This window comes from Globicephala melas, chromosome 1 (genome assembly GCF_963455315.2).
Source record: "Globicephala melas chromosome 1, mGloMel1.2, whole genome shotgun sequence".
NCBI classification, from domain to species: Eukaryota; Metazoa; Chordata; class Mammalia; order Artiodactyla; family Delphinidae; genus Globicephala; species Globicephala melas.
Window position 1 is genome coordinate 42,225,278 of NC_083314.1, and position 12,043 is coordinate 42,237,320.

At 38.4% G+C, this 12,043-nt stretch overlaps 1 long non-coding RNA gene across 1 annotated transcript in view; it reads right to left on the reverse strand.

The window, feature by feature from the left end:
• Positions 1–11,615, reverse strand: part of LOC138842814 (uncharacterized) — a 29,034-nt gene extending 17,419 nt beyond the window's left edge. Inside the window, exons 1-2 of the long non-coding RNA XR_011377716.1 lie at positions 11,478–11,615; positions 6,918–7,017 (exon numbers count right to left, since the gene is read on the reverse strand). This is a non-coding gene — a long non-coding RNA (uncharacterized lncRNA). The remainder of the gene's footprint in view (positions 1–6,917; positions 7,018–11,477) is intronic.
• Between the last annotated feature and the right edge of the window lie 428 nt (positions 11,616–12,043).

The following is a 12,043-nucleotide window of genomic DNA, read 5'->3' on the forward strand; positions in this document are numbered from 1 at the left end:
AATTAAGGTATGTATTATACGTTGTCTTTTTAGATATAATGCTACTGCACACATAAAAGACTCCAGTAGAGTGTAAGCATCACTTTTATATGCACTGGGAAGCCAAACAATTTGTGTGCCTCACACTGTTGCTATATTTGCTTTATTGCAGTGGTCTGGAGCTGAACCCACAACATCTCCGAAGTATGCCTGTACCTACCTATAGCAGACAATGTAGACATTTCCGACCCATCGCCTTTGGTAAGCAGCTGATGCCCTTCCTTCATGGATTCTCCCTCCACCACACATTCCCTGCCACTCCTGTTGGTTGTTAACCAATAACTCTGGGGGAGGGTGGAAGCCAAGCTCCCTTTCCTAGCAGTTACCCCAGAGTTGCCCCCGAAAGACTTTGGCCTGGGCTTCCCTGGTGGCGCAGTGGTTGAGGGTACGCCTGCTGATGCAGGGGACAGGGTTCGTGCCCCGGTCCGGGAAGATCCCACATGCCGCTGAGTGGCTGGGCCCGTGAGCCATGGCCGCTGAGCTTGCACGTCCAGAGCCTGTGCTCCGCAACGGGAGAGGCCACAACAGTGAGAGGCCCGCGTACCGCAAAAAAAAAAAAAAAAAAGACTTTGGCCTGATATTCATCCTTACTTGGCTCAACTCCATTTCCTGTCCTGCTTCCCCCATTCCATACTGGTCTCTTCTGGGGCAACCTCAGGGATAAATCCCTTCCATTTGAACCTCATCTCAGTATCTGCTTCTGGGGACCTAGGACTTCACATTTAACACTCGTAGAGTTTAGAAAGGTTAGAGGGGGATAATACACCCAAAGCACCTAAAACAGCATCTGGCATATGGTGAGTGCTGTATAAGTGTTAGCTATTGTTCTTATCTGAGGTTGGACCTCTAGTACCAAGAAGAGCCGAGGGAGCCATACAAGGACTTCAAACTAGCATAAGGCTACAAACATACAACCTCTTGAGAATTGTTGAGGGAACTGAATAATCCACATAACTGCTTTCATTTGCATCACTGGTTGCACCCGTGGCCTTAATTACAAGGGAATAAGTGCTTCTGGCTGAGTTGTAATATAAAGAGGCTGCCACTGTGTGCTCCCATGAGACCCACCACAGGCATTCAATTTAGTTAATAAGTATGGGTACTGAAGACTTGAACGTTCTCACTCCCATGTGCTACTTTTTTTTTCTTTGTAAGTGAAAAGTCTTTGGTTCCTCCTTTAACTGGGTTTCATGGAGTAGTTTCAAGGTTGCTTGTCTGAAAGTAAACAGCAGGAGTCTTAAGAACTTAATTTTAAGAAATTCAAAGAGCAAAGGATGCACTTTGTTCTTCGAGTTTCTTAAACCTATATTTCATATCCTTTCATAATAATTTGTCTTTTATGGATAAAATATACACAAATCACTTAGAAAAAAAGACATCTAAAATGACCTTGGGAGACCAAATTCTGTTTTTAAATGGCAGGCACAGGGTATATTATTAAGATTTCTAAATGGTAGCATTTCTAGCACAGCTCAGAAAGAGCATTTACCATTTCTTTATTATTCAGTTCAAATATAAGGGCAAAGAAAGTTACTCATAGGATTTCTTTTTTTATGGTTTTCATTTATCAGCTCCTGGAAAAAAAAAAAAACTGATATAGGCAAAAATTCCAACATGATAAAACCAGAACTAAAGTAATAGTGGTTGGGGGGAACCTCTAAGTGAATTATTATGATCCTAGGTCCTAAAAAAAATTATTCTTCTCTGGTTCTCTCATCTGACCCCACTACAGACTGGCTTTTGTCCACTTCACAGCACTTGAGCCATTAATGATCTCTTCCAGGACAAATGGAATGTTCTCTCTTCTACCCTTATTCACTTTAATCTATCTGTAGCCTTTGTTCGACTCAACCACTATCTTCCTCCTCCTCCATAAGCCTCTCCTAATTTTGTCTGATCCTTTAGTATTTCCTTTCTTTTCAATTTTATTATATATTTTAAAAATAAAAATGAAAATGACAATAAGAGGTGAGGGGGAAAAAAGCACCACCTCCCCGAAGCCAAACACTGTTATTTCATTGGATTCCTCAGGTTTTTTTCTTATTGGTTTTCACATACTATGTATAGGATTTTGTAATCTTTTTCTACCAAATTTTTATTTTAATTATTTCACATATTGCCATATAATCTCCATAACCTCCATCCTTAATTGCTTTGAATAATTCCATCTCTTTCTTTGACTCGCTCCTCTCCCCAACAAATCTGCTGACGAGCCCAAGACTACTTTATATCCCACATTCTCCTTTTACATTCAACTGTCTCTTTTGTTCTAATGAGATGAATACTATTAAGGAAACAAAACTCCAGGGTCCCACCAAAATACTTGTACCAAAATACTACTTATTCTGAAACTTAATCGGGCAATTCAGATCAAAGATGTAATCTTCTGAAACACCTAAAACATAGGCATTTCTTTAAAAAAAAAAAAAATCCCAAGATTTTTTCAGAGTTCCTAGAAAAATGACAGGTAGGTACAGACACTTAATTAGTAGTTTTTAACCAGATACTAGATTAGCATTTTCCAAATTCTGCTCCAGATAAAATCAGTGAAATACTAGTAGATGTTCTATTTTACAAAGGGGAAGGGAGTGAGAGACATTTCCATTATTAAAAAAAAGTTGGAAAATCTTAAATTAAAAAAAAATTTAAAGGGTTTCCTTACTGAGAGAATTTTCAGAGTCTTTAATATATTAATCCCAGCACCTAGCACAGTTGGTAGGTGCCCAATAAGTATTTGCTTAATACATGAATGTGCACTGTGAATCTCCAAGAAATAATACTACATGTGACATGTAAATTGCTAAAGAAAAGCAATTTATTTGAGATATTTAAACAACAATTTAAAAGATTGTTTATTGCGGCATTGTTTAGACTAATTAAAAACTCCAAACAACCCTAACGTCCATCAACTTAGAGGTTGGTTGAATGAATTATGGTGCAATAAAAGGCCATGTAGCCATGACAAATTATAATATAGGTTAATATTTATTGACACTAAAAGATGTCAACGACATATGAGAAAAAGTAGATTCTAGAACACTGAAATTTTGTATGCTATCTGTCTAAATAGACAGATATATCATATATACATATTATATATATATATGATGACAAGGATATATACCAAAAAGCTTATAGTAATTATTTTTGGTTGGTGCAATGATTTTCACTTTGTATTTTATATCTTTATTATTGTGTATGATGCTTTGTGCAATGAACATGTCTTATTTAGTCAGAAAAAGCAATAAAGCTATTTCAATATTTAAACAATAAATAAATATAAGCAGCATCGATTGAAATTACACAGCACTTTGTGGCCATCAGTATAAAACTGCAGATAATAAACCAACCTTTTAGAAAGCTCTTCCAAGCTGAAAAGTTTCATCACAAAATTATTTTTAAATACTCTATCTTGCTAATAGCAGCAATAACAAAATTGGTGAAACTTATACTTAGAATCTATTTACTTCCTCGCATCCCAATTCTCAGTGTTACTTGAATACCTAAAGAACAATTTGAACTTCATGAGCACCTTGGGAGCAGAAGACAGCACCTGGGGCCAGGATTGGATTGGCTCTCTCCTTGTTAACTATTACTGTGAAGAGGATCTGTAACAACTTTAGCTTCAATTTCCTGAACTCTAGAATAAAGCTTAGGGACTAGATGATATGTAGGATTCCTTTAGCCAAAGTTGTATGATTTTATCTAAGATGTCTCATCTTAACTGTAATGAAATGCAGGGAATGCTATACAATGATTTAAATTATTTTTCTATCCCCTTCACCGATGGTAAACATTACAATAAATCATCAAATAAATATATACACATATTTTTACATCAGTTTCACACAATGTATCAGAAGTTTTATAAATTTGTATGTGCTTTACCCAGCAATTCCACTTTTAGGATTTATCTTAATTAATTGTTCAAGAATGTATATAAAGATTTAATTTGACAAAGATGTTCATTTCAAGATTACAATAGAAAAAAAAACAACGGACATCGACAGTATCCAACAGGAACTAGTTAAATAGATTACTGTACATTATAGAATAACACAATAGTCATTAAAATGATGTAGAAAAATATTTGTCATAGAAAGAGATTTACAACACGTTTTTAATTTGAAAAAGCAGGTTATAAAACAGCATTTACAATATAATCTGTATTTGTTGTAAAATATTTATATGTTCATAAATAAAGGTATGGAAGGATCTACAACAAAATTTTACCTGGCAATCACTGGGTTTATATGTGTTTTATAAACTATATAAAGTTAATATACATTGCTTATGGAGCAATAAAATCAGTGGACTTACGAATTTTTTCCATAGTTTGTTTCCCTTAGCACTCCAGATAACATAAATAAATCACTTATTGTCAAAAAAAAAAATGACTCAATAAAACTATATCAGTAAATTCTTGCTTAAAATGGTAATGTTAATAACACCATCATCAAAGATGCCTAATCACTTTTCTAAAAATAATAAAATTGTGATAAGCACAGAAATGAATTTTTAAAATGCCTTTGAAGAAATGATAGTTTCAACTGAATGTGGCCTTACATTTCTTGATCCACAGTAGTCTGTACATTAGATGGTACAGACAAGCCCCAGGGTTCATGACCAAGAGGAAAAAAAAGAAAATCAAGGTGCCGTAATTCTGCATACTTAGCATTGGGTTATTTGAAGACTCACCATTCTGCACTAAGGAATAATTCCAAGTAGTCTCTGAAATGACACTGTAAAGCCCTTCTTAACATTCACACCTCTAAATTTCACAAAATAGTATAATTTATTAAAAAGCTGATGGGATCCCGAGAAGACTGACAATTTTTATTTTGCCTAGAATATTCTAAAGAATATCACTTACAAATATTTGCAAATGAAGCAACTGACAAAGGATTAATTCCCCAAATTTACAAGCAGCTCATGCAGCTCAATATCAAAAAAACAAACAACCCAATCCAAAAATGGGCAGAAGACTTAAATAGACATTTCTCCAAAGAAGACATACAGATTGCCAACAGACACATGAAAGAATGCTCAACATCTTTAATCATTAGAGAAATGCAAATCAAAACTACAATGAGATGTCATCTCACACTGGTCAGAATGGCCATCATCAAAAAATCTACAAAGAATAAATGCTGGAGAGGGTGTGGAGAAAAGGGAACCCTCTTGCACTGCTGGTGGGAATGTAAATTGATACAGCCACTATGGAGAACAGTATGGAGGTTCCTTAAAAAACTAAAAATAGAACTACCATACAACCCAGCAATCCCACTACTGGGCATATACCCAGAGAAAACCATAATTCAAAACGAGTCATGTACCAAAATGTTCATTGCAGCTCTATTTACAATAGCCCAGAGACGGAAACAACCTAAGTGTCCATCAACAGATGAATGGATAAAGAAGATGTGGCACATATATACAATGGAATATTACTCGGCCATAAAAAGGAACGAAACTGAGTTATTTGTAGTGAGGTGGATGGACCTAGAGTCTGTCATACAGAGTGAAGTAAGTCAGAAAGAGGAAAACAGATACCGTATGCTAACACATATATATGGAATCTAAAAAAAAAAAAAAAGGTCATGAAGAACCTAGGGGCAAGATGGGAATAAAGATGCAGACCTCGGGCTTCCCTGGTGGTGCAGTGGTTGAGAGTCCGCCTGCCGATGCAGAGGACATGGGTTCGTGCCCTGGTCCGGGAAGATCCCACATGCCGCGGAGTGGCTGGGCCCGTGAGCCATGGCCGCTGAGCCTGCGCGTCCAGAGCCTGTGCTCCGCAACGGGAGAGGCCACAGCAGTGAGAGGCCCGTGTACCGCAAAAAAAAAAAAAAAAAGATGCAGACCTACTAGAAAATGGACTTGAGGATGTGGGGAGGGGGAAGGGTAAGCTGGGACAAAGTGAGAGAGTGGCATGGACATATATACACTACCAAAAGTAAAATAGATAGCTAGTGGGAAGCAGCCGCATAGCACAGGGAGATCAGCCAGGTGCTTTTTGACCACCTAGAGGGGTGGGATAGGGAGGGTGGGAGGGAGACGCAAGAGGGAGGAGATATGGGGACATATGTATATGTATAACTTATTCACTTTGTTATAAAGCAGAAACTAACACACCATTGTAAAGCAATTATACCCCAATAAAGATGTTAAAATATATATATATCACCTACAGCCTCCATCGTTTAAAAAGAAAAGATATTCTAAACTTAAAAAGATCCTAATCTCAGATTTTTTTTAAGTCCTTTAGGAAAAGTCACTTTAGCTTTATAAATATAAGCAGTACATTGTTCGTGTTTGTCTCATTTTACTGTAGACTGGTGAAGGTTGAGCAGGCACTACCACTGCTTTTTGAGTCAGTTATCTAGTAAAGAGGTTCCTGTTTAAAAAAACCAAAAAAACAAAACCCAGGACAAACACTATGTGTATTTAGTCAACTATTCAGAAAGTTGTTGAGAAACGATTCAGAGGATTTAAGAAAGTGAACTAAGTTTAATATTATTTAGGTTAGGTAAGGACAATTTTTTTTCCACTTGAAGTTCATTTAAATAACAACACAGTAAAACTAAAATGAACTTAATCATCTTTCTTCCCATTTCCCAAACATGTCATTTATGTGTTGTATTTACAAGGTTTGTCATATTTGCATAACACCTCTACTATTATTTATTAAATATTTTTCCTTTCAGCCTCTCTCCTAGGCAATAATACCTATGAAACCAGAGATCTGATGGGCAAGTGTACACATTTAACCATTCTGCCATCTAAAGGATCTTGCATATTTGTCTCCACAAACACTCACGTAGTCTAACTTCCTCATTTCACTGAGGAGCAGCATGTTAAATAGTGTGCTTTTTACTTACGTGTTCATGATCTTACTTGAAGAGGATGGCAGAGCAGTTGATGGACTTGAAAAACAATAGCAATGCACAGAATCTCTTCATGGCCTGTCAGCTTAATTGTCTGTAAGATACATGTATAATTTTAAAGATACTGCAAGTTGACCTAACTCTCCTATTACCACTTTCAATTTTTTTTATGGTTCTTAAATGGCTCAACACTCTCTACCTGGTATTATCCATTCATCCAACAAATATTTCTTGGGTGCCCAACTTGTATCTGGCACTGCCTGGGTAAAGCAGTGGGTAGAACAGACAACATTCCTTGCTCTCATGAGGCTTACACTCTAGTAGATTTTTGTTGCTTTCTAAGCGTATGTCATGTTTCCTCTTCTAGATTCTAAGTCCCTAGAGAACAAGATCTGGGTCTAATTTAACTTTGACTCCTCCATAGCACCCAAGGGAGTGCTTTGCACTGTTAGATCAGTAAATAATTGACTAGGGAAAGGATGCATAGCTCTTTGGTTTGTTTGACACTTTGACCCTGAGAACCACACTTATTAATCATTTTCCCTTTTTCACACATCTTTTTTCAGTTTTCAATTTTTCTGATTTCAATTTACAAAATCCTGAAGATGAGAAAAAACAGAGAGAAGGCTTGTGGTGGAGGAAAACTAGCAAATGATGGAGCAAACATGCACATTTCATCTGTTGCATTCAAAGTGCTATAACTCAGAAATGTGTCAGTGAAATAAATGCCTGAATGTTTAAATTTGCATAAAAAGTAGCCTTTAAAATATATTCAGATAACACAATGTTTTGACCTGTGTATACTTTCCAAAATCATTCAAAAAATTATTGGGGTCTTAAATTTGCTGTATTTAAAAACACTGTTGCATACATTCATTTTGTATCAAGTAAAGTCACAAATCCTGTTTTTCCAGCTTAAGAAAATATATTGTATTTAACTTAAATTTTCATGATTTAATAAACATTTAATCTTACTAATTTTTAATGCTTAATAGGAAAGAAAACTAAATCAAAGTTTTTTTTCAAAGTGTTGCCATAGCTCGCAGTTGAGATGATGACAGTCATTTTTGCACGGATTCTTCTTCAAGAATTCAATTCACAGCTATCGACTTTTTTCCTCCTGTATTTTTCTTCCCTCTTATAAAAGAAATAAACTATACTGATATATTCAAATTCTGTGTAAAGATTAAACCTATAAGAGGGGTAGACTCAGGCTTTAAGGCTTTAAATATCATCTCTCATCTCTTTTTTTGGTGGAACTCTTCTGCCCTCACATAAATCGGTGGGGGTTTTACACGTAGCACAAAACCCTGAAAATCTGGCTCCAGGGAGTTGCTCAAGGTCATGGGCCTTTGGTAACAAGTCAAATTCTGTACCCAGCACCCCTCCTCCAGCCACTTAGAGACACTGCTTCCCCCAAAATAAGAAAGTTCTTAACAGTTCTCAGTAAGACGGAAGTATGCAAAACCTCTAAACTTTGTTACAGTCAGTAATTTTTTTAAATGGGGAAAAAAAGGTAGCAAGAGATAAAGGAAAGAGTTTACAAGTCTAGATCAGGACCAACAATGTCAGTAATGGGCCTTTTCTTGGGTCTTTGCTGCCTTTTTAAAAAATTATTAATTTTTTTATTTTATTGAAGTATACTTGATTCTTAACCACTGCCCCACCAGGGAAGTCCCTTGTGAAGACTCTTGTGATTGCATTGAGGGCCCACCTGGATAATCCAAGCTAATCACGCCACTCAAGATCCTCAATTTAACACAACTGCAAGACCCTATTAAACCACAGAAGGTAACATTTACAGGTTCCAGGGATTTGGGCCTAATATCTTTGGATGCCATTATTCAGCTACTACAGAACTGCTTGCATGTGTGTTGGTCTTTTCACCTTTGTATAATAAGGGTCTCTCACAGTGTAAGCACATCATGTGTCCTCAATAAATGAAATACACGCAGAGGTATAGTGGTATAGGCTAGGGGTCCACTATCAGTGGTCATTGGTATTCCTGCTTTGCTAAGGCTTTATTTCCCCAGGCCAGAGTTATTTCTTTTATGTGCTAATCTGTGGTTGGAAGGATATTTTACTCATGAATCAGATCAACTTATAGGTTAGAGAAATTAAGTGAAAGGGGCCTTCATACTCTCATCGCTTCTTCTGAGCTATGGTGAGGCAAAGTAACCAAAAAACTCCATTCAAACTCCATTCCTTTCAAGCCGTGGGGTGAGAGGTAGTGGAAAAGGTGGAGGGGCCCTGGCAGCTGAATGGCGACTTTCCCAGAATGTGAGAATGCGGCGTAGCTGGCTGACAAGCATGAGCTGCATTAAGAGTTGTCATCGATCTACAGGGCTGGTGAGTTGCCATTCCTTGGCCGTTTATTTTAAACACAGTATTCTTCATAAGGTAAGCTCCTAAATTCATAGCTATTACTTAACTGACCATTTCTCCATCTCGAGTCATTTGAGTTCAGTACAGGCATTTTTCTGAAATGAGGCTGTTTCTTTTTCAGTGTTCTTAAAATCATAGCCACCTTCACCATAAGAATAAGTCTGTTCCAGCCACGACTCAGTTGGAAAGACAACTCAGCCGTTACACGATTGTTTTGCTCAGCTGTTGGAAATCTTTTTCAGTGAAAGAGGAAAAAATGACTGCAATAAAGTGAACAAGCAGATTACTGTGCACAAGTAATCCCTGAAACAGTCAATTGTTTACTGCATTATAATTGTTTGTTTACTTCTATGTTGGTTTTTCATCTTTGTGCTGGTTAGAGCCGCCAGGATTCAGAAAGTTAAAAAAACTATAGAGTCCCCAAATATATCCAAGATTTGCCCAGGGTGGTGTGTATTTGGAAATTTCTGAGGCTTGAGAAAATTCTTTCATTAACATACAACATCCATCTGTAATAAAACACAATTGTCAAAATCGATTTAGATGATGGCGACTGGCATAAAGCTCATCTAACGTAGTCTGGCACCTGCCAGAGGTTTCTTTGATCAGAGAGGATTCCTTGTAGGTTGTCCAACAGGACCTACTTACCTCCTAAAATCATCTAGAACAACACTCTCCCTCTAGCCCTGCTCTAGTCACCCTTTCATGGTGGTCATATTTCTTGCAGTCAATGAAACTTTGGACATGTGTTACTAAACCAAACTTGGATCTGCTTGCCCATGCACCGTAAAGCCAATCTACTGCCACTGGGTTGTGGTGAAGGAAAGTGCAGCATTTATTGCAGGGTGCCAAGCAAGGAGTCTGGGTAGCTAGTGCTCAAAAGGCCTGAACTCCCCAGTGACTTTCAGGGAAAGGTTTTTAAAGACGGGGGCATTGGGGTTGTGGGGATGCATGCTAGTGGACATTCTTCTGATTGGTTGGTGGTGAGGTAATCGGGAGTCAACATCATCAACTTCCTGGTTCCAACCAGTCTGGAGTCCATGTGCTTGTGGTGAGCATGAAGTTAATTAACTTCTCCCTGGTAGGGATTTCTGTACCTGCAAAGCAGCCCAGAGGATATGGCTCAGAATATTATCTATGTTCCTCGAGAAAGAACTAAAGATCCTTGACTTTGTTTAACGGCTAAACTATTAGTATTTTGTCTTGCTTGACTGTTTTCCTTTCTTTCTGCATTTTCTCACTTCTCTGATTAAGTTTACTGGGGGAAGGCCTAGGAGGCTAAAGTTTTTCTACAGACAAGAGGCAGGCGGGGGGCCCTGTGGGGGTGGGGTCTGTTCTGAGAAGGCGCCATAGGGTCCTGCTCGATTACACACACTGCTCCCTCTGCTTAGAATGCTTGTCCCTCCTCCTCTTCTCTCAAGTTCTATTCATCCTTCAGATCTTAGTTCAGTCATGACTCTCTGAGAAGCATTCCTAGATTAGGTCATATCCTCTAAGCACTGCCCTAGCACTTGAGACTGTTGACAGTTTGTATTTGTTTATATGATTGTCTGATTAATTCTGCTTCCTCTGCCAGACTGTACAAAGCTCTGTGAGGACAGGGAATAAGTCAGGTTTTTGTTGTTGTTGTTGTTACCGTTATATCGCCAGCCTTTATCACTGTTGCTGGAACAGAGTGAGCATATCATAAATATTTAAATGTTGAACGAATATGTCATGGAATCTCACACTAGCTCTGCCACTGGGTTATTAGGCAAGTTATTTAACTTCACAGGGCCTCACTTTCCTCATTAGCAAGAAAATGCCTCTTACATTCCCCAAACTCTAGGATATTTATGGTTCCTGTTTTGAGCCTCCAAGATTTACTAGGCTAGAAAGCCAGCACTGTTAATTGCCTGCCGTGGAGAAGCCATATGCCAAGCTAGAAATTAGAATTACCCTCGACACCTTTGCCTTTTTCCCTAATGCCACCGCCTTGATTCCAGCTTTCCTCCACTCTCATTTAAAATACTGCAACTGCCCTCTTTACTGGTGGTCCTGTGTTTGGTCCTCTCCTCTTCCAGTCTATGCAAAGCTGGCAGCAGAACTGTCTGTAACACTGAACTGATCGTGGCACCCCTCTGCTTAAACACTTTCAGTGACTTCCACACCCCCTGGGACAAAACTCACCTCTTGAGGAGATGCCCTTCCACCGCTCCCGCTTCACCTCCTGCCCTCTCCTTCAGAACTCATGCTCCACGCAGAACTCCTCAGGGGGCTGCAACTAGACACCTGTTTCCCATGCAATTCTCTCAGCCCAGAAAACTCTCCTCCTCTCCTGCACTTACAAAGTCCCATCTACCTTTTAGACTCAGCTCAAACGTTACTGGAATGTGGCCCCCGCCTTGACCAAACCCTCATTCTCCAGGCAGAGTTTGTCACTCCCTGCCTGTATTCCCACAGAACACTTTGTACAATCCACCATAATAACACTTAGAGAGCTGTCTTTGTTTGCAGAGGGACATTTGGGTTAAGTGCATGGGCCTCAAGTTCAGACTGACTGGAGCTTGAAACCAAATTCTGCAGCCTAGTTGTGTGGCCTTGGAAATTATTCTGAGTTTTAGTGTCCTAGTTTTGGAAATGGGAGATATGTAACACCTAACTCACTGGGCAGTTGGAATTACAGATTAAATGGGATAATGTGTTTAAGGCACTTAGCACAATGCCTGGCCCGTAATGTTCAATAACTAAGGGTA